The 26,666-nt window shown below is 39.8% G+C and overlaps 1 protein-coding gene across 3 annotated transcripts in view; it reads left to right on the forward strand.

Moving 5' to 3' along the window:
• The window catches only part of ZBTB20 (zinc finger and BTB domain containing 20), a 1,375,461-nt gene that overhangs the window by 433,938 nt on the left and 914,857 nt on the right, over window positions 1–26,666 (forward strand). Inside the window, exon 3 of one of the 3 annotated variants that reach the window (XM_085621157.1) lies at window positions 24,113–24,201. The exons of the other annotated variants lie outside the window; for them this stretch is intronic. The gene's annotated coding sequence lies outside the window, so the exon portion shown is untranslated. The remainder of the gene's footprint in view (window positions 1–24,112; window positions 24,202–26,666) is intronic. 3 annotated transcript variants of the gene reach the window in all.

Below are 26,666 nucleotides of genomic sequence, written 5' to 3' on the forward strand. Positions count from 1 at the left end.
CAATAGATTCCTGACACACAGTACAAATACTACTACAATTCCAAGTGTACACTGGGGCTTTAGGACGTCTTCCCATAACCTCATCAGCCATCACTTGTTCCTCATTTCTTGGAACCATTTTCTCCTTTTCCATTACACAACCATCCTTAACTTCATAAGCTCTACCATTGGTGTCAACTGCATGCAACAAACTATTACTTTGAAAATAACTCTCTTCATTAAAAAATGGTTCAGTACTTGAACTATGTTTCCATTCTCCTAAGAACACTTTACAAAAGTTTTTTTTTTTTACTTCTCTTTTCCTTTTGCTTTGTGACTTCATTGCATTCACTAATTTATCTAATCTACGCATCCTGTTCAAAATTAAAATGAATAGTTTTTTTTTATTTCTAATGCCTTGGTAGCAATACTTTCAATACATTTCTTTTTCTTATAAAATTTTGTTTTTTTCTTATATATTTTTCACATCCTTCAGCAAATTTAACATCACTCTTCTCTGAAACATTTTTCGACGAATGTTTTTAAAATCTATTTTCCGTGTTAAGTCACTCTTCCTAACTTCTGAGTCTATATTAGCATTTTGTTTTTGCTGTCGACTCTGTTGTAGTTTTGTACTTGTAACACTGTTTGAATGTATCTTTCGAACATTTTTTTTTTTTTTGAAGATATTTTTTAAAAATTCTTTAGTTTGCTTACCAGAAGACTTTTTCTGTTTTCCAACACGTGCTTCGCCTCTTATTTTTTTTTATAGGCATCTTTATATTTTTTCACTGTTGCTCACCAATACCTGCAAAAAACTAAAAAAAAGATACCTTTATGTAATTTAAATTCATTACATTTTCTTTTTAAAAACTTTTCAAATCCTATCACATGAGCTGATCCTTTCCTACGAGTCAAACTCTTACAAAATAGAAGAAACATCAATTAAATCTCTGACAACAATTCCTGTGTGCACACAGACTCATGGTCTGATTCTAGGCAGAAAGCGATATTTCTTTTGGCAATTTGAAAGCACATTTACTACTGGGGTAGACCAAGTGATCATTACTGTAACAGCCTGACACGTGTTCCTTCTAGTTTAGACAGGCAGAAAAGAGCACATGTCCTAACAGCTCCTTCAGACCATGACCATGTGTTAGAGGGTGACTGATTAGACTAGAGCAAAGGAAGTGAGCCCTGGTGATTTAGAATCTGTTTGCGTTACACACTGCTATCTGAAACAGCACACAGAGCTGACTAATACACATGGGAGTGTAGCAGAAGCTGCTGCGTGTGTGCAAAGAGTGTGTTTCTGGAGACTGTGTATTGTCAGCTGCAAGAGAGATCTGCATGGAGACTCCCACAACTGCATGAAGAGTACAGACATGTGTGTAAGAGTACATGTGAGGTAAGGGTTAAATGGAGTATTCAACATGTAGGAACCACCTTAGCCATTGCAAGAATTGATGAAAAATCTACCATGCTATTTTCAAATGTGTTTCAATTTGCATTACATTTTTGAAATACTGATTTCTGCTGATTGCTAACCAACACATTGGAAGAAAACAAGCTGAGCCTTTCCTGAATGTGCAAGTTTTACAGAACAACAGAAACACAAATTAAAACGCTGACAACAATTCCTGTGTGCACACAGACTCATGGTCTCATTCTAGGCAGAAAGCAATATTTCCTTTGGCAATTTGAAAGCACATTTACTACTGGGGTAGAGCAAGTGATAATTGCTGTAACAGACTAACACATGTTTCTTCTAGTTTAGACAAGCACAAAGGAGCACATGTCCTAACAGCTCCTTGAGTCCATGACCATGTGTTAGAGGGTGACTGATTAGACTAGAGTGTTACAAAAAACAAGCTGCCCCTTTCCTGCGAGTGCAAGGGTAATAGAGCAAGACCAACCGTAATTAAATCTCTCTTTACATTTCCTATGTGCTCACTGTCTCATGGTATGATTCTAGGTAGAAAACAGTATTCCTGAGTGATACCAGTACACATTAACTTATAATGAAGACATACTCCATAACATATAACATGTTCAAGCCACTTAAATATCTTCCTTAACATAAAATGTAAAACACAACTTTTAAAGTGGTAGGAAAATGTACCATACTATTTTCAAATGTGTTTGCATTTGCCTCTCACTGATCAGTAAATGATTTCTGCTGAATGCTAACCATCACACTTTAACATAACAAACTACCCCTTTTCTGCGAGTGCATGGCTAACAGAACAAAACCAACACAAATTAAATCTCTGACAACAAATCCTGTGTGCAGACAGACTCATGATGTAATTCTAGTCACAAAACAATATTCCTCACTAATACCACTACACCTTAACTTACAGTGAAGACATACTCCATAATATCTTACTAGTTCAAGACAGTTAAATTTCTCCTAAATCACAAAATGTAAAACACAACTTTAAAACAAGAATGACAATTCTATTATTTATATCAAAATACACCACATACTTCCCCTCTCAAACTCATAACTCACCTTTAAAATTAATTAGTTGAGAAAGAAATGTGGGACTCAAACAGCAGATTATCAGAGCCAGAATCTCAGAGCTGTACACCTCTCTCCTCTCAGCAGAACCAGTAAATGGCAATTTTTCCCTCTCTTTTTTCCCACATATACATGTTAATGTAAAATCACAGTCCTTCCCACATTTTTTCAAATGGAATCACACATTTCTATTGGTTGCAACTTTCAACCCCTTTGCAAATCATCCCTTCCCCCAACATGACTTCTGCCTGCTACCATAGCAACAGCTCATGGAACACAGGTGTGAGCAGAGAGGTCAGAAGTTCAGCAGACATTGTTTCAAATCAAAAGAGCAAGAGTGCTTGACTTTTCAAACCTAACAGCAAATCCAAAGTAATGTTCAGTGGGAACACATTTTTCTGTACCAATCCAAAACATGCTTTTAAAAATTTAAACATACAGCCTAGTTTTAACTGTAAAATGGTTTGAATCTGCCAATGAGTTCTTTTTATCAAAAAAAAATATGTATGCCTCCATTTTCCAACTGTCTTTCATTTCATATTGCCATTCTACTGAAAGACACCTTCTGAGTGCATCCAGATCTCCTTGAAAGATGTTCACAGTGTGGATTGTAGGTCATAGCTATGTCTTCTGGAGTGAAAAATTTGCAGAAAAAAGAGGTATGGTGAGAGACCTTGCTTTGCCAAATGTAGGCATTAAATGGATTGGTCAGAGAGGGTTAAAGTGGCACCAATTAATGCCTTTGGTGAAAACCTTTCTACATCTCCCACAGCCTAACCTTATTATTGTGCACTGTGGTGGAAATGACCTAGGCACTTTAACTGGGGTAGGTCTGGAAATGCTTATTAAGGACACCTTTGTGCAATTGATGTCGCTTTTTCCTCAATCTGCCTTTGTATATTCTAACATATGCCAAAGGCAAAAGTGGAACTGGTCCAACCAATTTTGTCCACAGATTGACAAAGCAAGAAAGCACGTCAATAAGTCTGTTTCTGCTTTCCTCAGAGACTATGGTATGGGTTCTATATACCACAACAACTTGCGTTACAACATGCAGGACATTTATAGAGGAGACGGTGTACATTTCAATGATGAAGGGAACAGAGTCTTCCTCTTGAACTTTAGACTCTGCATCGGTACTTACTTGTAGGTACCGAAAAACACTCAATGAACACAAGGGCTCTTTTTAGAGCCACCTAATATCTAAACACTTAAACGTGATTTTTATTTCTAATTTTTTTATTTATTTTTTTCGGGTGCACGCACCTCGTGATGTTTTTAAGGTTTTTTCGGGTACGCGTAGAGTGAGCGCACCTCGCGATGTTTTTAAAAAAATGTAAATCATTTTTTTGCCCTTCGTGGTCCTACTGTGCCCCCCTGACAATGACTAGGGGGTCTAGAACTCCCTACCCTGCCCCCTGTTCACGGTCTCCACCTTTCCTTTTTAGTGCGACAGACAAAATGGCGGCCGACACTTCCTGATTTCGACCGATTCGAAAGTTTACTGACATCTAACAACCAATCAGAATTACGCTCGCGCACGGCAAGGTGCGCGCACAGGGCTTGCTCTGTGCGCGCACGGTATAGATATTGATATGCTTTTAAATGCTATTTTCTCAGGAAATACTGAACAGATTTACACCAGACCTGCAAAAGGCACTTCCTTGACCTTATGGCTACCCCTCTGCCAAATTTCAAGTAATTCTGTTCAGCCGTTCGGGCTGTAGCTGTGTCTAAAGGTCCTATGGAAAAATGCATGGGGAAAATGCGTTTTGGGACCCCCCTTTTTTCTCGGCCCCCGCTTTACGAATCACCCCGAGACTTTCAGGGTAGGAGCTGAACGGAGCGCCCCATTAGTTTTGAAAATTTCGCGAGGATTCGTCAACCGGCGCCAAAGTTATTCAAAATAGAATTTTCAGATTTCCTTTGGAAACACGGTCCTAACTATAACTATCTACTGGCGACCGCCAGTAGATAATATATATATATATATATATATATATATATATATATTACCTGTAATATCTGACGTCATCAGCAGAGGAATTGCGGTCGCATGAGTTATAGTTGCCCGCACTAACTATAACTGGGGAATTTCAATGGTTTTTCACGAGTGAAATGTCCAGCTAACTATAACATGTGTGAAGCCTATGGTTTTTTAAGTGAATTTGCAAGGTTTTTTAAATGCTAATTCCTAACTATAACGTGTGTGAAACCTATGGTTTTTTCAGTGAATATATATATATATACATATATATGAAGGATCCAATACTGGAGAAGAAAACGAGTTTAGAGAATATAAATACCCTTAGTGGATGGTGGGTAACAATATACATGTGTGTGTGTATGTGTATATATATATATATATCTATATATATATATATATAATATATATATATATGTATATACATACATACATACATATATGTATAAATGTATATATATACCCATGTATATTGTTACCCACCATTCAAGCATGTGAATCTATGAAAGATCCAATACTGGAAAAGAAAATTAGTTAATTGCCTGTAACTACGGTTTTCCAGTATTGGTATCTTTCATAGATTCACATGCGACCCACCCTCTTCCACAGAGAGGATTCTCTTATTAGCTCAAGTATATAGCTTTACACTTGTACTTGATAATCTGAGGAACTCTCTTGGGAGTTTTATACAGGGTACTGTCGCCTGATTGGTTATTGCTTAAGTTTGGTTCTTTTTTCAAAAGAAGGTAGATAGACTATTGCAGTGACTGTTCATTGCACTGTAGCCTATGATTATAATGTTTATGCTTTAGAATGATACCGTGGGACTCCCACAGAGACGATGGAGATGATTCAAGCATGTGAATCTATGAAAGATACCATTCTGGAGAACCGTAGTTACAGGTAAGTAAGTAACTAATTTTCTTATAGTTTTTATAGATGAGACATACATTGCCAAATGTTGTATGCTTGTTATCATTGGGAATACCTTGCCAAAATTAGCAGGCATGTGTTTTGAATAGTGAAAAGCCATATACGATTTTGCCTTAGGCATGTATACAGGTGTTGACGCTATCTTTCCAGATAAAGCGCTTATGCAGAATCAAGGACGTGTTAAACCTCAAGCATGTTTGAAACAATGTGTCCCTAAGCAGCACTCAAACACAGGATCAATAAAGTCGCATTTCATAGAAATAAATTCTCAAGAGTCAGAAGTGAAATAATTCAAGGTTCAATACAGAAGGCAAAAAGAAAATGCATAGTAAATCGGTATAGGGAATTAGCGTAAGGTTCAATCAAATGTAGCAGTAAGTGAGATGAAATGAAGGCAAAAATATTTTAAGTCAGAGACATAAAATGAGCCGACAAGGATTCTGCCTCCAAAGTTGGGCAGTCAGAAGATTCGGTCACCTCCAAATTTCTTGACTTTTATCACCAAATTTACGTTAGTAGTCAATGGAAATTGTGAAGTCAGCATTAGGTGATCGGATGTAGCAATGAATATGCAAACCCCAATACAGAATTATACAACGTCATCTAATGCTACCATTCTACCTCTAGCCCCTAAATGTTAATGTGCCGCATTTTAACCTAATGTCTTTGGATGTGGCAGTACAAACTAGTTCTAAAACAGTGTAAGTCACACAAGTGAATAGCTACTGACAGGAAAGGCCTTGAATGTTACAAAGGCATTCTCCGTGATTCTTTGAGAATAGCATGTCAGCACAAAGCTTAATGCACATTTTGGTTGCATGCAGTGTAAGGAGAAATGAAAAAACACACATCATTATGGCTGCATTGAAAATTAAAATGGAGTCAATGCCTGGTTCGTGCTTAGTTGTGTCAACCACCGGCAAATACAGTTATGTTAAGTGTTGCGTTGTCGTTTTAGCAGTTGCGGTTCCTCGAGGGAGTGCTGTGGGGCGGGCGGGGGAGGTGCAGGGTGGGGGGTAGTAAACTCTGGAAAAGGGCCGAACAGAGTTGAGTAAATAAATAAATAAATAAAACGAATTACATTGCGCGCTACATCGCCGATTTGGCGTTGCAGCGTGCTCAATGTAATTCGTTTTATTTATTTATGTATTTATTTAGTCAACTCTGTTAGGCCCTATTCCAAGAGTTCCCTACCCCCAACCTGCCCCTTTCCGCCCCGCCTTACCGCCCCGCAGCACTCCCTTGAGGAGCTGCCACTGCATTTTAGTGCAGTTCAGAGTGTTCAAATTATCAAACACATATTTTATCAAATCAAAATCGGCTGTGACAGAGGTAACGCTCTGTTTTATTTAGAGATAGGGCATGCTAGCGGCACAGATTGTTACGTGGTACGTAGCAGATAATGGTAACGGACTAGATTTCAGGAGTACATTTTTCCCTACGACATTTCTGTAAGGTATGTGATTTTCACCCTTGTTAACCTTTGAACTCCTTTAGGGTGGTTTACAGTTAATAATTACATCTTTCAGCTGTTATTTATTAGTAATTTTGTGTGTAATATTTACTTGTGGGTACATTACTACTTATACCTTTTTTTTAAAAAAAGGAACGGACTGGACAATGATTTATTGAGTGTTATTTGGTGCGTTTTAGAGTTTTGATTTTGTATTCAAAAGCATCTACTCCACTCTGCCTTTCAACAGCTCTCCCTTGTTACCCTGAGTTAAGTGCTAAAAGGGGTACTTGGTCCCCAGGTTGGGGGTCCGTGGTACATACGTCCTAGGATACCACAGCTACAGGTGAAAGCCCCCCTCTGACATAATTGGGGACTAGTAACTTATCCTGGTACTGCTCGAATTGTGTTTGTTTCTACAGGGTGTATCTTTGTTTTCCCTAAAATGTATGATTTCTGAAATATTAACTAGTTTGGTGGTAATTTTTGTGTGATTTGCAAAAAAAATAGCACATAATTAATATTAATTATTTTAAAATGACAAGGTTTGGTAGTCTTTCACATATAAGAGGAAGATATTTTGTGACAGATTTGTCAGATTACCAGGTCCTTTAACTAATTGAAAATCAGAGGTATGTGTGAGAAGCCCGTGTCAGCTTTCCTTTTTGCCGCAAAGGTTACAGTTTCCTTTGGCAGGACAGCGAAATCTACCCCGGGGTTACCTCCAAAATCTCAGTCACCTTTCTGTATTGCCCTGATTTTTTTTCTGAATCTTGCCAGTCTAGTCTTTTGGTAGCTACTAAAGAATGAAACACACATTCCAGACAAGGAATCACAAGGGAAAGTGCAACGAAATGGAAACATTATAAATACTACTAAATTGCCGTGGTATCTGTCCATTTTGTAATGCGATCATTTTTCTGCATTTTGGAGCTTCGAATTTCAAACCAATTTTTTTTCGTAAATCATAGTCGTCCTTTCAGTTTTTAATTTACTTAAGAAAAACTTATAGCATATGACTTTTATCTTCTTTTGCTGTTCCCTAAATCTCGACCTGGCTCCGTACAACGATGTTTTAGGAGAGGCAGGATTCTTTGTCGTTGTCGCAAGATAACACAAGCATTTGCAATGCAATAGGTCTCGCATTTGCGTGAATTTAAGCTATTGATATTTTAAATTACAATGCGTTTTATTTATGTTTCAAAAACCAAAAGATAAATAAAAGGCATTGTCATTTACAATGCCAATAGCTGAAACTCTGGTAAATGCGAGACCTGTTGCATTGCAAATGCTTGTTTAAGCACTATCATTGGGCCTTTATCAACTTCAAAGAGTGTCGATCCCATAGGACACCAAACAAAGAGAGAGTTTGTCTGAAAGGTTACACAGAACTTAAACATATGTTTCAAGGCAAGTACTTGACTCTTAAAATAATTGGAATGTGAGTAAACAACCTCAAAACACCTTAACTGCGAGTAAACTGAATCTCAGTAATACACTGCTGAAGTACTGGTGAAATATTAGTGTGAAAACAAACCTATGACGTATGCTTCATGAAAATCCAATTTTACCCTATCTGTATATACTATGTTAACAATGGAATGCACAGCCGAAAAAAATTACAGAGCAAGTGATTAAACCAAGGTTCACTGCGATAATAAAAGAGAAAGTTACTTGTATTCCTTGAACGGGTACCGGAGGCACTCAACTCTCTCCAGTCTGTAGATGTAGTGGAGAAAAAGAGTGTTAAAACTCAAAAAGAGGTAGGCATATTAGAGGGTAGTGGCAAAAGAAAACGATTGCTGAAAACAAAACCCATATGAACTTTACTTACTTGGAGGAAAAAAACGGATCAGTTTTATCAAATGTGCTATTCATTGTAGAAGGGCGAGAAAGTAAAAGGGTTCTTCAAGTTCTGAGTGGGCTTGAGATGACTGCTTTTAGCAACAAACCCCGGTTTTACCAGCACAAGTAGATGCTAATCTTGGGGCAGGCCCACTGTTCCATACCATCAAAGGTTTTCATGCTGCCTTGGCTAACCACTTAAGAGGCCACTGTTCCGTGAGGAGGAGCTATAACCGCGCTGTATTGATAATGATTATTTCATTGTGCATGCGAGGCGATGGGGGTCAACTGATGCAGATAATGTTTGTAAGTGATGTGGCGAGGGGTTTTTCGAGGACCACAACTCTGACTTGTTGTCTTGTAAATAAAACAATACAAGCATTGGCATAGCCAATAGGTCACGCCTTTGGGACCTTATAAGTGTTTAGCAATGCAACAGTTGCATAACTAAATACTTATAAGGTCCCAAAAGCGAGACCTACTGGCTATGCCAAGCGGGCCGTGCGGCCGCGATCACGATCAAACATCAAAGCGGCCGTGCGGCCGCGAAAGTGAAAGTAATTGCGGTAAAGCGCTGCGCGCGCGCCCGCGCACATGCACTGTAGCTCTAGGCCGGCCTGGTAGCACTTTTTGGCGCCCTCTCAATAAGTCTCGCCAGACCAGTGCATGCGCTGGGTCAGGCGAGACCTAAAAAGGAAGAGGAAGAGCACTGTCTGAAATTAACTTTCCATCCCATCGGTCAGCCGCAGGTGCAGCACTAAAGATGTACAGTCATCCTTTACTTCTGTTCCTTAAGGTAGAGGTGTAAACCACAAGAGGCTACAAGCTGTGCTGCTAGTGCCAAACCACGCTGCATTGCACAAGAGAATGCCAGCGGCATTACATTTTTGATCCGGGTTAATGATAATTGTTCGAAAGAGAGCTGAATAGCTGGTTCGTCTAGCCGTGCTATTTATGTTCAGGCCTCAAAGGTAATTAAAGTAGTTACCCTGCCCTAGCACTGACTGTCGCAATATCACCTTTAGGGTTTCATTTGTCTCTAATAGTCCTAGAAAACTGTTGTGCATAAACAATAATGGTGTATTTTATATTAAACCTATTCTTACGGGCTCAAGTTTACCTCGCAGTCGGTGGAACGTTGTTTCTGGACTGCCGTCTTTACTTGTGTTTTGATGTCTGCTTACAAGAGAGCAAATTATGTTTCTATAGCGAATTGGGATTCTTCGCACATGGATTGTATGTTCTGTTGCTGTGATGCATCATTAAAAAAAATTCCGAGGATGGACTAACCACTCGTACTCTCAGCCCCGTTGCAAGTTCAGTGCTAGAGCTCGGCAGAATTTTCCCAAGACACTTTCTTTAGAATGTTAGTTCAAAACTCCTAAATGTTTCAAATGCCATAGAATAGTTCATGGAAAGCAGGCGACTCCCAATATGGTCTTTGCAGCGGTTCCGCCTAGGGTCAGTAGTGCCTGCAGAATGGACAGTTCCCCTGCACATTCAAATGATATCATGGATTTATGCTAAATCTCTAATACCAGCATTGTATGTTTATTAGGGTTCCAGTATGATATTGAAAACTAGAATTGCAGTTTTAAGTATTTGCTCTATTTTTTCATATTGCTTCCATCACAAAATCCATTGCACAAAAAAATGTCACGGCATAATTTGATTACTGTATGGGTGGTTATTGTTATAGTAATAGGATGAAAGATTATTCAACCAAAGAAGGGATTACCTATTTATGCGTGCCTCACAGAGCAATTCAGACAATTGAAATGGGAGTTATTTTCTTATCTTATATTTCTTATATGTATTTTTTGCCGATCACTGGGTCACAGTATTTGGATCAAATACAGCTACACAAAAGAAAGGGGTGAGGGTATGGACTCACCTACCCCGAGCCCCCTGTCAATACATAGTACACCAGAACGAGTAGGGAGTAATAAATGTTTATATCTCGTGAATGCACGTGCTGTGTGTGCTAATACTGCCCTCACTCACACAAATGTGTGACATGTTTCATCATAGGGCTGCTTACAATACACCCTGGCATAGCCACGCACAGAGTGGAGCAATAGGGCGGGGGAAGACAATACAACACAGAGAGAAACAAATTATTTCACAGTGGCTGGGAACGACGATAGTGAAAGTGTTGTGTGTGAGTTAAAACTAGCTCGGAAGTGTCGCTGTGCTTAAGACTTTATTCCTGGACCCTCCGTCCAGGGTTAAAAACACGAAGGATGGTGGTGATTGGGAGATGTTATGTGCTCCTAACACCCCTCCTTTACTGCTAGCTGGTCGACATGTTTCGGCCGTGTGTGTGTGTGTGTGCGCCCCACGTGTAGGGTATCGCCGTCCTTCCACAGGACTCTACCTGTCCCAGTGTATTGATACTCTCACCTCCAGATGAGATAAGAGGGTGTCTTAAAAACCAGTTCATCCGTTTCAAGGAATTTCCTCTAGCAAGTAGTGGAATTACTAAAAAAAGGAAAATAAAAGGGAGCACCAGATAATGGGGAGATAAAAGAGAAGGACCAAGCAATCAGGAGTAATCTTCTCCTTTAAACGTAGTGCTAACTTAAAAGATGTTAGTACATACCAGACCAGGTTTCCCACCATCTAGGAGACCGTTGGCATCAGGTCAACTGCATCCAGTACAAGGCCATTCAAGGTGTGGCTTCTGCATCGTGCCACTTCACTAACAACCCCAAATCCATTGATGTGGGACTGACCTACCCCTGGGAACAGAGGTCACAGACAAATTGCAATTCTGAGGGCGTCATCTACCTCATTACTTGCCCATGCCGTATGCGGTACGTTGGCATGACTAACCGCAAGGTTAAGACACGCATCATGGAACACCGCAGTACAATAAGGTGTAGGAGGTCCAACACAAAACTCACTGCACACTATCTGGAAAAACGTCACATCACTGAGTAGTTAACGTGGACCCTCACAGAGAAATCTAGACTGAACATCTCCACTGGGGATAGAACCAGAGACCTCCTACTGAGAGAACAAAAATGTGTGTACCACCTGAAGAGTCATCAAGTGGGTCTTAATGACGACATCCTATGGCACTCCCTGAATAGATACATTCATTTGCCTCTACCTGAGACCCTGACCATCATATATTATACCGTGAAACCTTTCTCACTCTCACAGTACACTGTTTCCTCCTTATATGTATCTACTGACATTATGTTAGGGAGGGATCTTTTTCATTAGGTATACACTGACACATCCCTCCCACCCTACTGGAGTGTTACCATTCAATACGCCTGATGGTGTATTTGGCGGCACCAGGGTCCATCCTACCGGGGCACTTTTGGTAGTATAACAGATCATAATCTCCCTCCTGTCAACTACGTGGGTGGACGGTATACATTTTTTACATTATCTAATTGTGGCACACCGGGACTCCAGTTTATTCATATTCAGGGAGCCCTGTACCCTCTTATACACATACACACACCGCCCTTTTGAGAGTAGTGAAGGGACAGCTCACCCTTTTGTAACACAGTACATCAGCTGACCATGCACTTAAGGGTCATGGCTCTCCCCCCCCCATGTATTCCAGAAGACTCGGGGCTCACCACCATCCCCTAGCACGGAATTAGGGATCCAACGCTTCCTGCGCTTCCCTCAGCATGTCATTAAACATGACCTTCTTTTATCCGGCCTTGTTTTTAACCCTTTTCCTGGCGGCTCTATTGACATCAGAACGCTCAAGGGATGCGCCTCCTAATACGGGCCTCCACTATCGGGCCGTATGCTCCCATGCACAAAACTGCTAGCCTTGTTTCAATGACAGCCTAGCGTCATGTGACGTAGGCTGTCACGGCACTCCGAGAGCCGGCATTCGTCATCACGCGTCCCTCACGTCACACATGACCGGAACAATGAGGACCCGTAAGATAAGGATAAAACGTCTGGCGCTCGCCTTTACCACTACAATCCAACACGGTGGATGAAGGCGAGCAGCTTGAGAGGAGCACCACCGTTGGAGTAGTAAGGAGTGGGGGGAAGCAATGAGGGCACAATCTGTTTTGAATTTATTAAATGTTGCCGCTATATCTGTATTACCCGGCTGTTGAGCTACCATGAGGGCAATGCGAGTGGAATTCTCTTTGACCACGTCGATCTGCCATATCATGCATGGCCGACTGCTGCTCATCACGGAGATCGGCTTTTGGTAACAGGGCGATCCCTGCTCACCGCCCCATTTTTTGACTCAGTGCCGTTCACTTTAGTCATTTACAGATCAGTGCGCTGCACGGGAGACCATTACTTAAGAGCCCCTAGATAGCAGGCACGATTTTGACTACTATGAGCATTACTACTACTAGAATTGCTCTTTACGCCTTGATAGACACTACTGCATTTAATTTGGGCGCAGTATGACGTGACTGTAGGTCAAATTCGGAGACCTCTTCTCTTTTTTTTTCTCTCCTGCACGATGTTTCGCCATTTTGTGATTATTAACATGACGATCTCTCCTTGTAATTTCTTTTTCCCGCTATTAAGAGTGTGACTAAATGGGGTCTCTCCTTGCCCGCTGCCAGTTCTAAGGATAAACTCGGTGTGTAGACACGCAGCGTACCCCCATTGGGCAGTGGATGTGACTGATCGGACTATAGCTGTATGTATGCAAACGCTGATATTTTAATTGTAGATAGGATTATATGCCTGTTTAGGCAATTGCACCTCCAGTTTTTCGCACACACGTGAAACTTGGAGGGTCAGGCACCATTGTTATCTCATGGGGAATGAATCATACACTTGAGTGCATTCATGTGTAGACAAATGACTATATACATAGCTTATGATGTACTGAGGAGAAGATTACTCCTGATTGCTTGTTTCTTCTCTCTTCTCTCCCGGTATTCTGGTGTTCCCTTTTATTTCCCTTTTTTAGTAATTCCACTACTTGCTAGAGGAAATTCCTCAAAACGGATGAACTGTTTTTTAAGACACTGGAGGTGAGAGTATCAATACACTGGGACAGGTAGAGTCCTGAGGAAGGCCGACGTGACCCTACACGTGGGGCACACACACACACACGGCCGAAACATGTCGATCACCTGGCAGTAATGGAGGGGTGTTAGGAGCACATAACATCTCCCAATCACCACCATCCGTCACGTTTTTAACCCTGAATAGAGGGTCCAGGAATAAAGTCTTAGGCACTGCGACACTTCCGAGCTAGTTTTAACTCACACAACATTGCACTTTCACTACCATCGTTCCCAGCCACTGTGTGAAATAATGAGTTTCTCTCTGTGTTGTATTGCCTTCCCCCACCCTATTGCTCCACGCTGTGCGTGGCTACGCCAGTGTGTATTGTAAGCAGCCCTATGATGAAGCATGTCACACATTTGTGCGAGTGAGGGCAGTACTAGCACACACAGCACGTGCCATCACGAGATATAAACTTTGTATTACTCCCTACTCCTTCTGGTGTACTATGGTAACAATATCACCCTCTGAACATCGTTTTATGCTTTCCAGTCATTAGATAATACCTTTGGCAAAATGTTAATACTATTCACTAATAATACTGTGGGCTGGAAATGCTGAGCAAGTTGTAGGGGCAGTGTCAGTGTAGAAAAACGCTCCCCTGACATTATCTGTTAAGGTAGTGGTAAATACTACTTGTTTCATCAGGAATTTTTCAAGTAACGAAACTTACGAGTGGTACTGAAGTTATTGACTGTGGTTCACTTGAGGAGAAAACTTTGCCTATCCAGAAGAAAAATGTGTCGTCATTTTACGTTCTATTTTAGAAAAAATTATTTTTGAAAGTTTTCAATCCTATTTGTATTAAAAGATTCCTTTGTAAGACGTTCAGCGTTTGTTATGATTTATCAAACAAAATTCTCTTTAATTAGTCATTTAAGGTTAGCATTGATAAATGGATCTGCTTCTATAAGAGAAACTTCACTGTGGCAAGAGTCTTCATCCAGCACCCCAATAAGACAATTTAACATCACTAGTGTGTGCCGGGATTCATGGTGTGATCAAGCATTCTCCTGTATATGCAGTACATTAGAGAGGTTTACATGTGTGACCTGAAACACATTATGATTCCAAAGTAAGGCAAACAACAGTAATGTCCCTAATTTTATGCCAACAGTTCCTTATTATTATTTACAGAAACTATGTTCACGAATAATATGCTCATGTACTTCCGTAGAACACATCTATAAAGTAAAATAAATAAAAAATTAGCATTTCTGTATCTGAATGTCTTTCTAATATTTTGAATGCTAATATTTTTCATCTGTTTGTTCTCAAAACATTACACATGAACAATATTTCTGTATTTTAAAAATGCTCTACAGAAGTGGTGTCCAGTGCAGTCCAACTCCAGTTTCATAATAACCAGTGACTACATAAATTAGTCCCATTTAAATTCACTCTGTAACTTTAACATATGTGGATATGCTGAAAATCGAGCATTGACCTGGACCACCTGGACCTACTTGTACTGTACCGTCATCTAGTGTTTACAGTTGAACTAAAGTATACTAGCTGATGGGAGCAAGTGTATTTCAAGACTATATGTTATTTTACCTATGTTTCCTGTGTCTACTTCCCCTTATGTCTTTATGGTCTACCTGGAAGGGAAATTTCTGCAAGAGTGAATGTTAAAAAGGTTACTGTAACTTGAAGAAAGGCAAAATTCCTGGCATTCTGTTGCATTATTTCCCATTCCCATATATATATGTATGGAATTGTTCTAACATATTTAGTAATTTACTGCCTTCTTAAAGAATTTGTTGTGTGTCACAACCTTTAATATAGTATCTTAGATCAAGAAAATGTAGTGGACCCAACCAACACAGAAACGTCATTGTTTCGCTTTGTAGTTGCAATGGGGCAGGAGTGAAACTTTAGTTGTTGTGTTGAAAATGCATGATACTAATGTGATTCTCATGCCATTGAAGGAAGTGATGATTTATTAATTGGTTACAGGGATTTAGACTGGTGCAAAATTCTTTGAATGATTGACTGGCTTGCCACCGACAAGTTTATCTGTATAAGAAGTGCAAATATATATACATTTAAAGACTCAAATGTGAGTGGCTTTGAATCTGTTAAAATATTCTGAAATCAGAAACATACAAGACTGCTTTATTATTTTGAAACAATTGTAATGGGAAGTCTCCCATGCTTCTATGGTAAGGCTTGGTGTGTTAAGCTGATTTCTAAAAGCATATTTAAAGGTGGGGTCTTTGAAAGGCAATTTCAATCCCCAGCTAGAGCTCAAAATGAATTGCCTCTAATAGCACAATAAGTGCACGTTGAAGCCATGTCAGTGGTGGTTTCTTACCGCAAAACTGTTTAGATGGAGGAAAAGAGAGCTCTTCCATGGTCCACCAGATCGTCAGTTTATCCTGATTCCTTGTTTTGCTACTGGGCATAATATTGCAGCAACGTGGTGCTAAGCCTTGTGGGGGTATGTGTGCACACTAGACTATGGAGAATGTTAAAAAGTTACAGTCTCTCTAAGTAGTGGTGTAAATATTTATTCCAGGCGCAGTACACAACACCAACTGTACAGCAGGAAGGTCCGGTCAGAATGCCTCAACAACCCTGGCATGCATCACTCATTCTGTGACATAGTAAGATTCCAGGCATGACATAGTAGCTTCCAAGATCACAACACATCCCCCTTCGAATAGAGAGAACAAAAACATTTGCAGATAAAAAGAAAAAATCATGTAAAGACTAAGCAATATAAGTAATAAGAAAACATTGCAGAGCAATAGTAACATTCAAAATCCTGCAAGAAAACAAAATGTTAAAAATACAAGAAAAACTCAATACTAAATTCTTAACATCAGAATAGAACATAATCCTTAAACTTGACAGGTACGTTTTTACGTCTTCCAGAGGAAAAAACATCTTTGCAGCTGACATTCATGTCAGAGGAGACATGATCATCAGAAGAATCATCCATAGGAGGCACACATAAACTTGGAGATGAATCTGAAAATCTTCCAGTATACCTCACAAGTCTAGACATGCTCCATATACAAACTGTGTCAACCTTCACCACATTCTTCCTTATGGCAACAATGGTAAAGGGACCAATGATTTCCCTTTTAAGGTGTGTCTGGGATTTTTCACCATGACTTTGTCACCAAGGTGCCATTTCTTCCACTTCACACACATCTTAAAGTCATAACTGGATTTGTATTTTTCCTGATATTCAGAAATTCTGGCACGTCTTGTCTCAACAGAAATGCCTCCTTCAATACAAACTGATAGCCAAACAGGATTCAACTTTGAAACAGCTTTCCTCCCCCTCAAGGCTTCAAAAGGTGACTTTTGCGTGACTACATTGGGAGTGGTGCGGTGTGCCCACCACCTATCCCTCAAAACGCTATTGAAAGGCAACTTAGATTCTAGAGCATGCTGGGCACAATTTTTGACAACATGGTTCATCCTCTCAGTCAAACCATTGGCTTGAGGCGTATATAAAGCTGTTTTCTGATGAATGATGTTATGATCTTTCAGAAACTTACACATTTCATGTGAAACAAACTGCACCCCTTATCTGTAACTAAGAATTTGGGCACACCTTCTGTGGCAAAGACATCTCTAAGAAAATCAATCACATGTGCTCACAGTGGACACACATTTGGTAGTTACCCATTTTGTACAAACATGAACCCAGAGTCTGGGCACCATACCTCACTCTATTATTTAATGCAATCCTTGGGGGTATGACAGTTCCTCATACTTGGTTGGGCGCAGAAGTTGTGCCTATCTTTAAAAAGGGGTCCCCCCTGTTACCTGGTAACTATAGGCCTATCAGTCTGATTGATGTTGCTCAGAAATTATTTTCGAGGCTGATCCTAGACCGCATTGCGGATTGGATGGAGGACTCTGATATTCTGAGCCATTATCAGGCTGGCTTTAGAAAGTGCGTTTCAACAACAGACCAGATTTTTAGATTATGTATGCTTTTTTGGAAGACAGTTAAGGTGGAGGGGGGTTCTCTTTATACTGTCTTTGTTGATTTGCGCGCGGCTTTTGATTTGGTTCCGCGCATGAAACTCTGGTCTGTTCTCCACGACTTAGGCCTTCCAGGTCCTCTTTTGCAGATCTTGGTCCGTCTTCATACCAACAACTTCGCAAGGGTCAGATGTGGAAGAGATGGTGGCCTATCATCTAGCTTCCCCGTTGAAAGAGGGGTAAGGCAGGGATGCGTCTTGGCACCCACCCTGTTTTGCCTCTATGTAAACGGTCTCATTTCCCATCTGAACAATGTGACAAATAGAGACGCCCCGCGACTCGCGGGCATAGGTATCTCAGCTATTATGTTCGCCGACGATACCTTGCTTTTAGCCAAGACTCCCATGGGGCTTCAACGAGTTTTAGACGGTTTTGCCTCTTTCTGTGCTGATCGGGGGCTAGAGATCAATACGGCCAAGACTAAATTTATGATCTTTAACCCCCCCAGGTCCTCTCGCCCTAACCCGACTATTAATGGCACAACTCTAGAGAGGGTTCATACGTTCGAGTACTTGGGTTTGACCTTGAACGAAAAGATGACATGGTCACATCATCAGACAAAGTCAAATCTAAAGTTAACGCAAAAGGTGGGGGGTATTCTGAATCTATGGAATCAATCCATGACACACCCTATCGGCCCGCCACTTGAAATTTACAAAATGCAGGCTCGTGGTGCTTTAATATATGGCGGCGAACTTTGGGGCCACAAATGTGCCCCAGATATTGTCGCCACTGAAAATAAGTTTCTGCGGAATCTGGCTGCTTTGCCACCGAGCACACCACTTCTCCCTCTTAGGCTTGACCTAGGATTGAGATCAATAAAGGAGGAATTAAGTGTGAAGCCCTTAACTTTCTGGAGGCGACTTTGGATAACCCCTGAACTCTCGAGCTATCGCTCTGAACTCATGGAACTTTATCGTCACCAAGCTTTATGCAATATTCCATGGTTCAAGTATGTAAAAGATGAACTAACAGGGTTGGGTCTACTGCTCTGTGGACAAAACCGCATGAGGCTTGTCGCACTGTATCCCGCAAAGAGTTGGTCGCATTATACCACGATCGCAACTTGACCGCCTCTTTAGTAAATGAGACACTGGGGCCAATGACTAATACCTTCTTAACAATGAAGGATTTTTATAAACTGGAGACAGTTTTGGATGATATCAATCCCATTGGTTGCATCATATAGGGGTCAACTAGTTTCAGCCAGTTGGGACTATTTACCCGGCTTTCTTCAGGACCAATACATAACTGCTACTGCACCGACGGAGAGGGCGGGGTCTCAATTACCTGAGTTGTTACCGGGTGAGGTGAGGTCTGACGCTCACACAAGTCAGGAGTGAAATACACCCTACTTGCTGTGAGGTCGATAGGTACCAGGTTGTATCACTTAACAACTTGCCATTTTTTCCACTTTTTCTTGTTTTTCACTTGCAGTAGCAGTTATGTATTGGTCCTGAAGAAAGCCGGGTAAATAGTCCCAACTGGCTGAAACTAGTTGACCCCTATATGATGCAACCTATTTGCTAAAAGTTGCCGCTACAATTCTTTTTAATAGGATTGGAACAGAGATATTCAATAAACATAGTTTTCCCTGTCCAACTCCCTTTTTAATAGTTTCTTCACTTGCACTGCACTCACTACACATAGTACCTGTCAACAGGAATACATATGGCCACTCTTGGTCGATTCCTCCTTGGAACTTGTACTCTGCTCTGATCTTGCCTACTACACCGGCCTCTTGGCTAAATGGAGTAGTGACAGGAAGGAAGGATTACCAAGTGATGACACTGGCCTCCCTTGGCAGTTGATGGGAATCCGCATCAAGAGTACATTGTTCTATTTCTATCAACCACACTCAGAATAGTTGATTATAGCATTCTTCTATTTTTCACCTGTTCTTTGTATTCATTTCCTCATTTTTCCATGACCACCAGTTCACTATTTGTATTTTGTATGTAAGGATAGGGGATTTGAACTGTTGTGTTGGTCGTTAAACTTTTCCCTTAGACCCTTTCTTCCCCCTCGGGGGATTTATATTGATGAACACAGGATTTATCTCAGGAATCTCTCTTCTGAGTGCCTGCTCAGGGTGATTGGGTTCAAAGCAAACATACAAATCTCGCAGTTGTGGCCACTCTAACAAACAAGACCCCTCAAGAGCTACAGACACCGTAGTCTGCACATTCACATTCCTAATGTTTAGCCTGGCTACAAAATATCTCACCATATCAGTGAACTTGTTCCCATAAGCTACCAGCCTTATGTCCAGAAGGTTCAGTTTAAATCCTTGGTATAAAGGCCAGTACTTTTCTCCAGTGAGAGTGTCCCGAAATTCCGTCATCATTCTCAGTTCTATTCCATTAACGGTGATGGTATCCTCCTAGGGTGTGTTTCACTCCTTGTCCCCAACCTGACTGATTAGGTTGTTTCCTATCCCCTTTACTTTTTTCTTCTAGCTATTGAACCGTTACTTATTGCCAATTGAAATTCCGTGGAAATTGATGGCATTCTCATAAGTAATGTTCCGATTAAAATGTCAGTTTATGCTGATGATGTAGTCTTATATGTTGCTAATCCAGAATTCTCCATTTCGCCTTTATTAAATCTAGTTCATAGGTATTCTCAGATTTCAGGATATACTTTAAATACTAATAAAACTGAATTTTTTCCTTAAAATGTTTCTTGTGCCCCTGATATGCTACCAAACAAAGCTATAGTAAGGGAAAAAGACAAGATAAAACATCTTGGTATTCTATTTTCTCGCACCTTTAAACAATCGATAACCTTGAATTGTGATGATATTATCAATCATATCAAAGACAAATGTCATAAATGGTCTGCATTACATTTATCTTAGTGGGGGAAAATTGATACAATCAAAATGCTCCTAAAATGTTTTATTTTCTTTCTAGGATACCTATTCAACTCCCTCTTCAATTTTATAAAAATGTAGATAAACTTATGTCTAAATGTATTTGGAATGATAAAACTCCATGTATAAGTTAAAATAAATTAAAAACAGCTAAGACTAATGGGGGCTTTGGTTTACCAGATTTCCTTAATTATTATAAATCATATTTTATTCTTCCAGCACCCACAGCTCCCTAATTCTCCTTACTGGCTTCTTGTGGAACAAAGTTTGATCTCTCCATTTCCTTTACCAGCCTTAATCACAATGGCTAACTCTTCTCCCCTGCTAAAATGATTGATTATATTAATATCAACAAAGTTGATTTTAGATGATTTGGATTTTGTTTTCCAATCCTCAATTTCCAATACCTTAAATATATCTTTATGGTATGACCCCCTTACAAAGTTAGCTAAGCATCCTCAATGTTGGCATTTTTGGTTTAGGGCTGGTATCTTTTATATATAAGATATTGTTCATAATAATGCTATTTGTCTCTCGATGAATTAAAACAAATTATATTTTACAACCTTCAGATATTTTATAAATATGCGCGTTTGTGTAACTCGTTCCTTGATTCACTTCGAAACAGCTTTCCTTTTAAGATTAATTCAGATTTAGAAATGTTTATTCACACAATTGCTTCTTCATCACATGTAGTTTCATTGCTGTATATAAAATTGATTAATTCACAAAGGGACAATCTTAACATTTTCTCCCTGTTTTGGAATAATGAATTTCGATGTGTCTATCTCTCATGACACATGGAAGAAAATTTGGATGAATAGTATTTCTGGATGGTTACCTGTCTCTATAGCAAACACATTTTTTTTTACTATTTTATTGTTTAGGGTCACCTTTAAGATTGTTCAATGCAAAACATTTCATACTCATCTAACTGCTCATCTAACTGCTGGAATTGTAATAAGGCTCAAGGTTCTTTACTTCACATGCTTTATGATTTAAGTAAAGTTTTTCGATTTTAGGAAGAGGTCTGGAAGGTTATTCCAAAAGTATTTCATATTACAGAAAAATTGTCATTTGAAATAGTGATTTGTAAATCATCTTTGCTTAAAACAAAGATATCTGTTATGCATAGTAAACTTCTAGATTTTGTAATTTCTACAGCTTTAAAATCCATTGCTACCAATTGGAAAAATAAGTCAGTGTTATCTGTTTATGCATGGTGGTCATGGATAATACTTACCAGAAAAGGAGCTACATTTACTTTGTTGGGTGTCACTCATAATACTCCTACTTATCATTTTTTTTTCTCCAGAGTTTTATATAGCACGAACTTGACCCGAATTGGGTATCAGAGCGCTTTACAAAGCACCAGTTGCATTACATGAAAACACATTCATTTATGTTAGGCACGGGTTTGTGTGCATTGTTTAATTGTCTCACTGTACTTAGGCACAAAGATATATTGATGTAATAAAATCTTGGCTTATGTGCTCACTTTAATGATAAAAACAGAGCATTGAAAAAGGAGGAACGGCAAGGACATTCTGAAGAAACCAGCTGATTTGAAAATTGATTATTAGAAGTACTTTAAAATTGTTGTTATTATGGCCCTAACACAAATACAACTCAATATACGAAGAATAAAAATTGGGATTACATTTACATGGTGTAGTTTTCTTGATGACAAAACCGCTTCTCTTCATAGCTCAAAGTCTGTAAAAATCAAGGAGCCTGTAATGTTATAAACAAATAAAACATGCATGATGTCTGACAATGAAGGTCAACGTTGTCTCTTTTTAATATGCAAAGATTCAGCATAACGATATGGACAGAAAAACTGGTAGCCCATTGATGAATATATGGATTTAGATTTGTGATCCCCTTTACACTGTTCTTCTATATAACTGTTTAAGGTTTCAATTGATTTGTTCAAATTAGTAGCTCTATGGTGTTATAATAGAAATATTTGATCAATTTTATTCCCATTTAGTTTCCTTTTACTTTTACTAACATTATCCTAATTGAGAATGTTTTGGTATTTTTAAATCTGCTATGTGTTGGCCAAGAAGCAACCCCCAGAGGGTTTGTGTGCTCATTCCACCAGAGCAAAGGCTGAAACACTGAATTAGCTTGAGGAGTTCTGATGCTGGACATCTGTCAGGCAACAACATAGGCTTCTCTGCACACGTTCACAAAGCACTACTACCTGGACAGTAATTTCTGTCGGGGTGGGCACTTTGCTCATTCGGTCCTGCAGGACATTTTGGTGCGAAATTAGTTTGCGTACCCACCTCCGGGGAGGTATTGCTTGGGTATCTATTCTAAGGTAAGGTATTTGCGGCTAGAAGTCTCTCTCAATAAGTTACTTACCTTTAGTAATGCCTTATCTGGTAGAGACTCAAATCTAGCCGCAGATTCCTTACCGTTCCACCCATCCTTCTGCTCTGCAAACAGATTTCTAGGGACAGGATTTTTCCCCTTTCAGGGCCCTAGTTTTAAACACCAGTGGTCCTTCTTCTTCATGGCTCTGTATTCCTAGTGTGGGTAGTTGCAAAAAGAAACTGACACCAGCGCACTGGGATGGAGCTTATATAGGCAATGGGCACGTCACTTCCAGCACAGATGGCGCCACACAGAGCCATAATATGCCACCTACCCGTGTGCAAGGGTTCTGCTCACAAAAATGGCAATCTGCGACAAGGTAGAGTCTCGACCAGGTAAGGCATTACCAAAGGTAAGTAACTTGTTCTTCTAGATGGATTGTATCATGCAATATTCTTCTATGCCAGATAACAAAGAAAATACTACCTAGTAGGCCTAAAGCACATTCTACACATAGAAAGACTCTTCTTTGTAATGTTCCCTTTTCAGAGATATGTAAGGCAGCTACTTGAAGACCTGTTCATACATTCATTAGACACTACTTCCCAGATTCAGAATCCAGAACGAAAATTCAAGTAGGGCAGGCTTCTTTAAGGAACCTGTTCGATGATTGTTGCAGCTGTTTTTATTTCCTGTCCTCCTGTTTGTGGGATGAGTTTACTATTCTATTCTGTGCTAATGACTATTGATGAGGATCCCCTGGAAGAGAAGGAAAGGTTACTCACCAGTAATCCTAGTTCTCTTCCAGGAAAATCTTATTCCTACAAGAAGGATGCTTCACAAAAAGTAAAGGCATTTTAAGACAAGTGAATAAAATATTTTCGGTCAGAAACTGGTCTATGCGCCCACTTGGTGCTGAAAACGTCGAATGACTCTGAAAAAGAAAGATTTTGGAAAGATTTTCCAATATTATTAGCCAAAAAGGCAGAGCTCAATTCCCCAGGATCCTGCTGTCTCTAGGAGCTGAAAAAATGAATTGGCCTAATTATCACCTATGAGGCATGATGGGATACAGAGGATACTGTGATGCTCTATTCTATGCTTTGCGTTGCAGCCTATTGGTTAAGAATGGCTTGCATTCCCTTTCTTTTTCTTTTTGAAAAGGTTTGTGAAAGATTTATATATATTCCACAACCAGCTCCAGCGTTACAGGTTCCAACAGCCAGATACTGACACCGCAATTTCAGTTCCAAGTAAGTTTTATTTATTCAATGTGCTGCCTTGCTCATGCACTGAGCTCCTTTTGTAGATATATATATATATAAAGTACTATGGTGCAACTTCTTGTTATACATATATGTATACTTTTTGAAGTACTAAGGCATCCCCACACATGAATGTGGCTATTAGTGCTAATGACTTTGATGTGGATTCCCCTGGAAAAGAAATAGGATTACAGGTAAGTAACTTTTCCTTCTCTGTGTTCAACAGCGTAACATATACTTTTTTGCTGTTCACCTTCTCAACTAATTACCATATTGACATTTCATTAAAGTTCACCTAGTAACTGCCTTCATTTCATGAATTCTAATGTTTCTACTGCCACTTTTTTCTTTCATTAGTTGTTATCATGCTTAGTAATTGTTAGTTTATATTCTTCTAGTTCATCTTCCTCGCCATTTTCTTTTAAGGATGGTGGAAGGTGCTTCAACAGCCTGAGGCCTTCCACCCCTAGACAATACTTAAGCATTGCTAATTTTGTGAAAGCAGTGAATATGTCCCCACCTACTGCTGTGACATAGGCCTCAGGTCCTTCATTCCATTCCTCCCAGTCTAGCATGGGCTTGTTTAATAATATTGACAGTGCTGCTATTCCCTCCTCCATGACACCAGGATCAGTGTGGAGCGAGGAGGCACCAGTAACAGAGGTGAGCTGAGGTAGCCTGTGCATGTTGTGGGCTTGCTCCAAGCCAGGTTTAGAATAATGCTGACAACAGATTTCAGAATGGAGCAAAGAGGCACCTGTCACACAGGTGGGCACTGCAGTATACATGCAAATAATACCACCGCAAAGAGAAAGATTCAAACGAGATAGCAGGCAACACAAGTCAGCAGGAACTCCTGAGAATAATTTGTTACATAAATTAAATAGTGACATATCTGCAACGATACACGAGCACAGGTAAGTTTTCGGACAAAAGTCACTGTTGACATAACTGAGCAATTGCTTACATAGTGCAAAGACCACAGAACCGTGTTTGAGCACTGTCCAACTTGAAGTGGTTGCTGGCTTCTTTGAAGATACTTAGCTTTATTCCCAGTGCTGTTTATAGTAAAGTGGAATGCCAACAACCGAAAAGGATAATAAATATTTATTCACTCAACAGTAGGTATACTATGTAAAAGCTGCATCTCAAATATCCAGCTTGATTGTTCCACAGTGTGTAGAACCAATGTAAGGGAAGATGCGGTGTGGGTACGAAATGTAAGACTCTGCTTTGTAAGATCTTCATTGCTAGCCATAACCACTAGTGTGACCCTGCAGTGCCTGTGTGGAGGCTTGAGCACTTTTTATATATACAATCCATTTCAAATTTCTGTAGGATGTAAGTATCCATTTGATTTCATGATTTCGAAGACTATTTTGGCAGGCTCAAATCAATTACATCGGATCCTCACCCTCTGCCATTTAGGCCTATAAAACCAATAATACCCTTTAAGGATCCATTAGAAGAGCCTCTCTCCGCTATCTCTGAACCTAACTTCAAAAATAGTTTTAAGGTAAACATCAGTGTCACCAGTAAAAAAGAAAATCCAAAACTTTCTCCAGAAAGGAAAGGACACAGATCTCCAACAAGATCAATAACATTGTCTTCCTCTACAGATGACTCTACTTCATATACTCTGACCTCACAAGCTGCTCCCCATCTGGATAATCGCCTGTGGATTACATTCCCCCCTTCCAAGAGGTCCTAGGGACTACTAGCTTAGATATTCCTTTAGATACTTCTCAACCTACTGTTTCTGTCAACCTTGAAATTTAGCAAAATAGAGTTGCCCCTAAGTATCTTTTACCATTAGTTCCAGGCTTACTAGAAATACAACACTTTTGTAGCACCCCTCACGGTTAAAGCAGCAACTCTGACTGAATTTTTTAGGTAAAAAATTAACTCTGTTCTTATGTCCTCTGTGAGGAAAAGACATGCATCAGCCCGAAACAAGAACCCCCCCAGAGCGTGAAAGTAAATGTATAGTAGTTGTCGGACGAAATGTATATGGTACTGCTGCCTATCTTTTTATAGGTGTAGTTCTCTGCCCCCACTTCGGAGACACCACAGTCATAAAATTACTATTAACTTGTAGTTTATGAATAGCAAATAAACATAAACTTCCACAAACGTGTAAGTCTATCTTTGTGAATTACTCCCATAGGATTCAAACCGCTCATTGACTTTAGATTCAGCAGCAGCAGTATCCCCAAAGTCAAAGATATCAGTGCCAACGTTGATCATCTAAATCAAGGACATCCCAGACGTAATCTCAGTTTCCAAGAGGGAGACAGTCATCTAGTAAAATGCAATGACACCATAATACCCCTCCTCTGTTACCCACTCCAGTGGGGGAGCTGTATACTTACACATTGCATAGTGTTCTTTAATCACAAAAGACAAGTGGCTAATAAATATTGTAGATCATGGTTGTTTTCTACATTCCAAAT

Source organism: Triturus cristatus, chromosome 8, assembly GCF_964204655.1.
Source record: "Triturus cristatus chromosome 8, aTriCri1.1, whole genome shotgun sequence".
Lineage (NCBI taxonomy): Eukaryota > Metazoa > Chordata > Amphibia > Caudata > Salamandridae > Triturus > Triturus cristatus.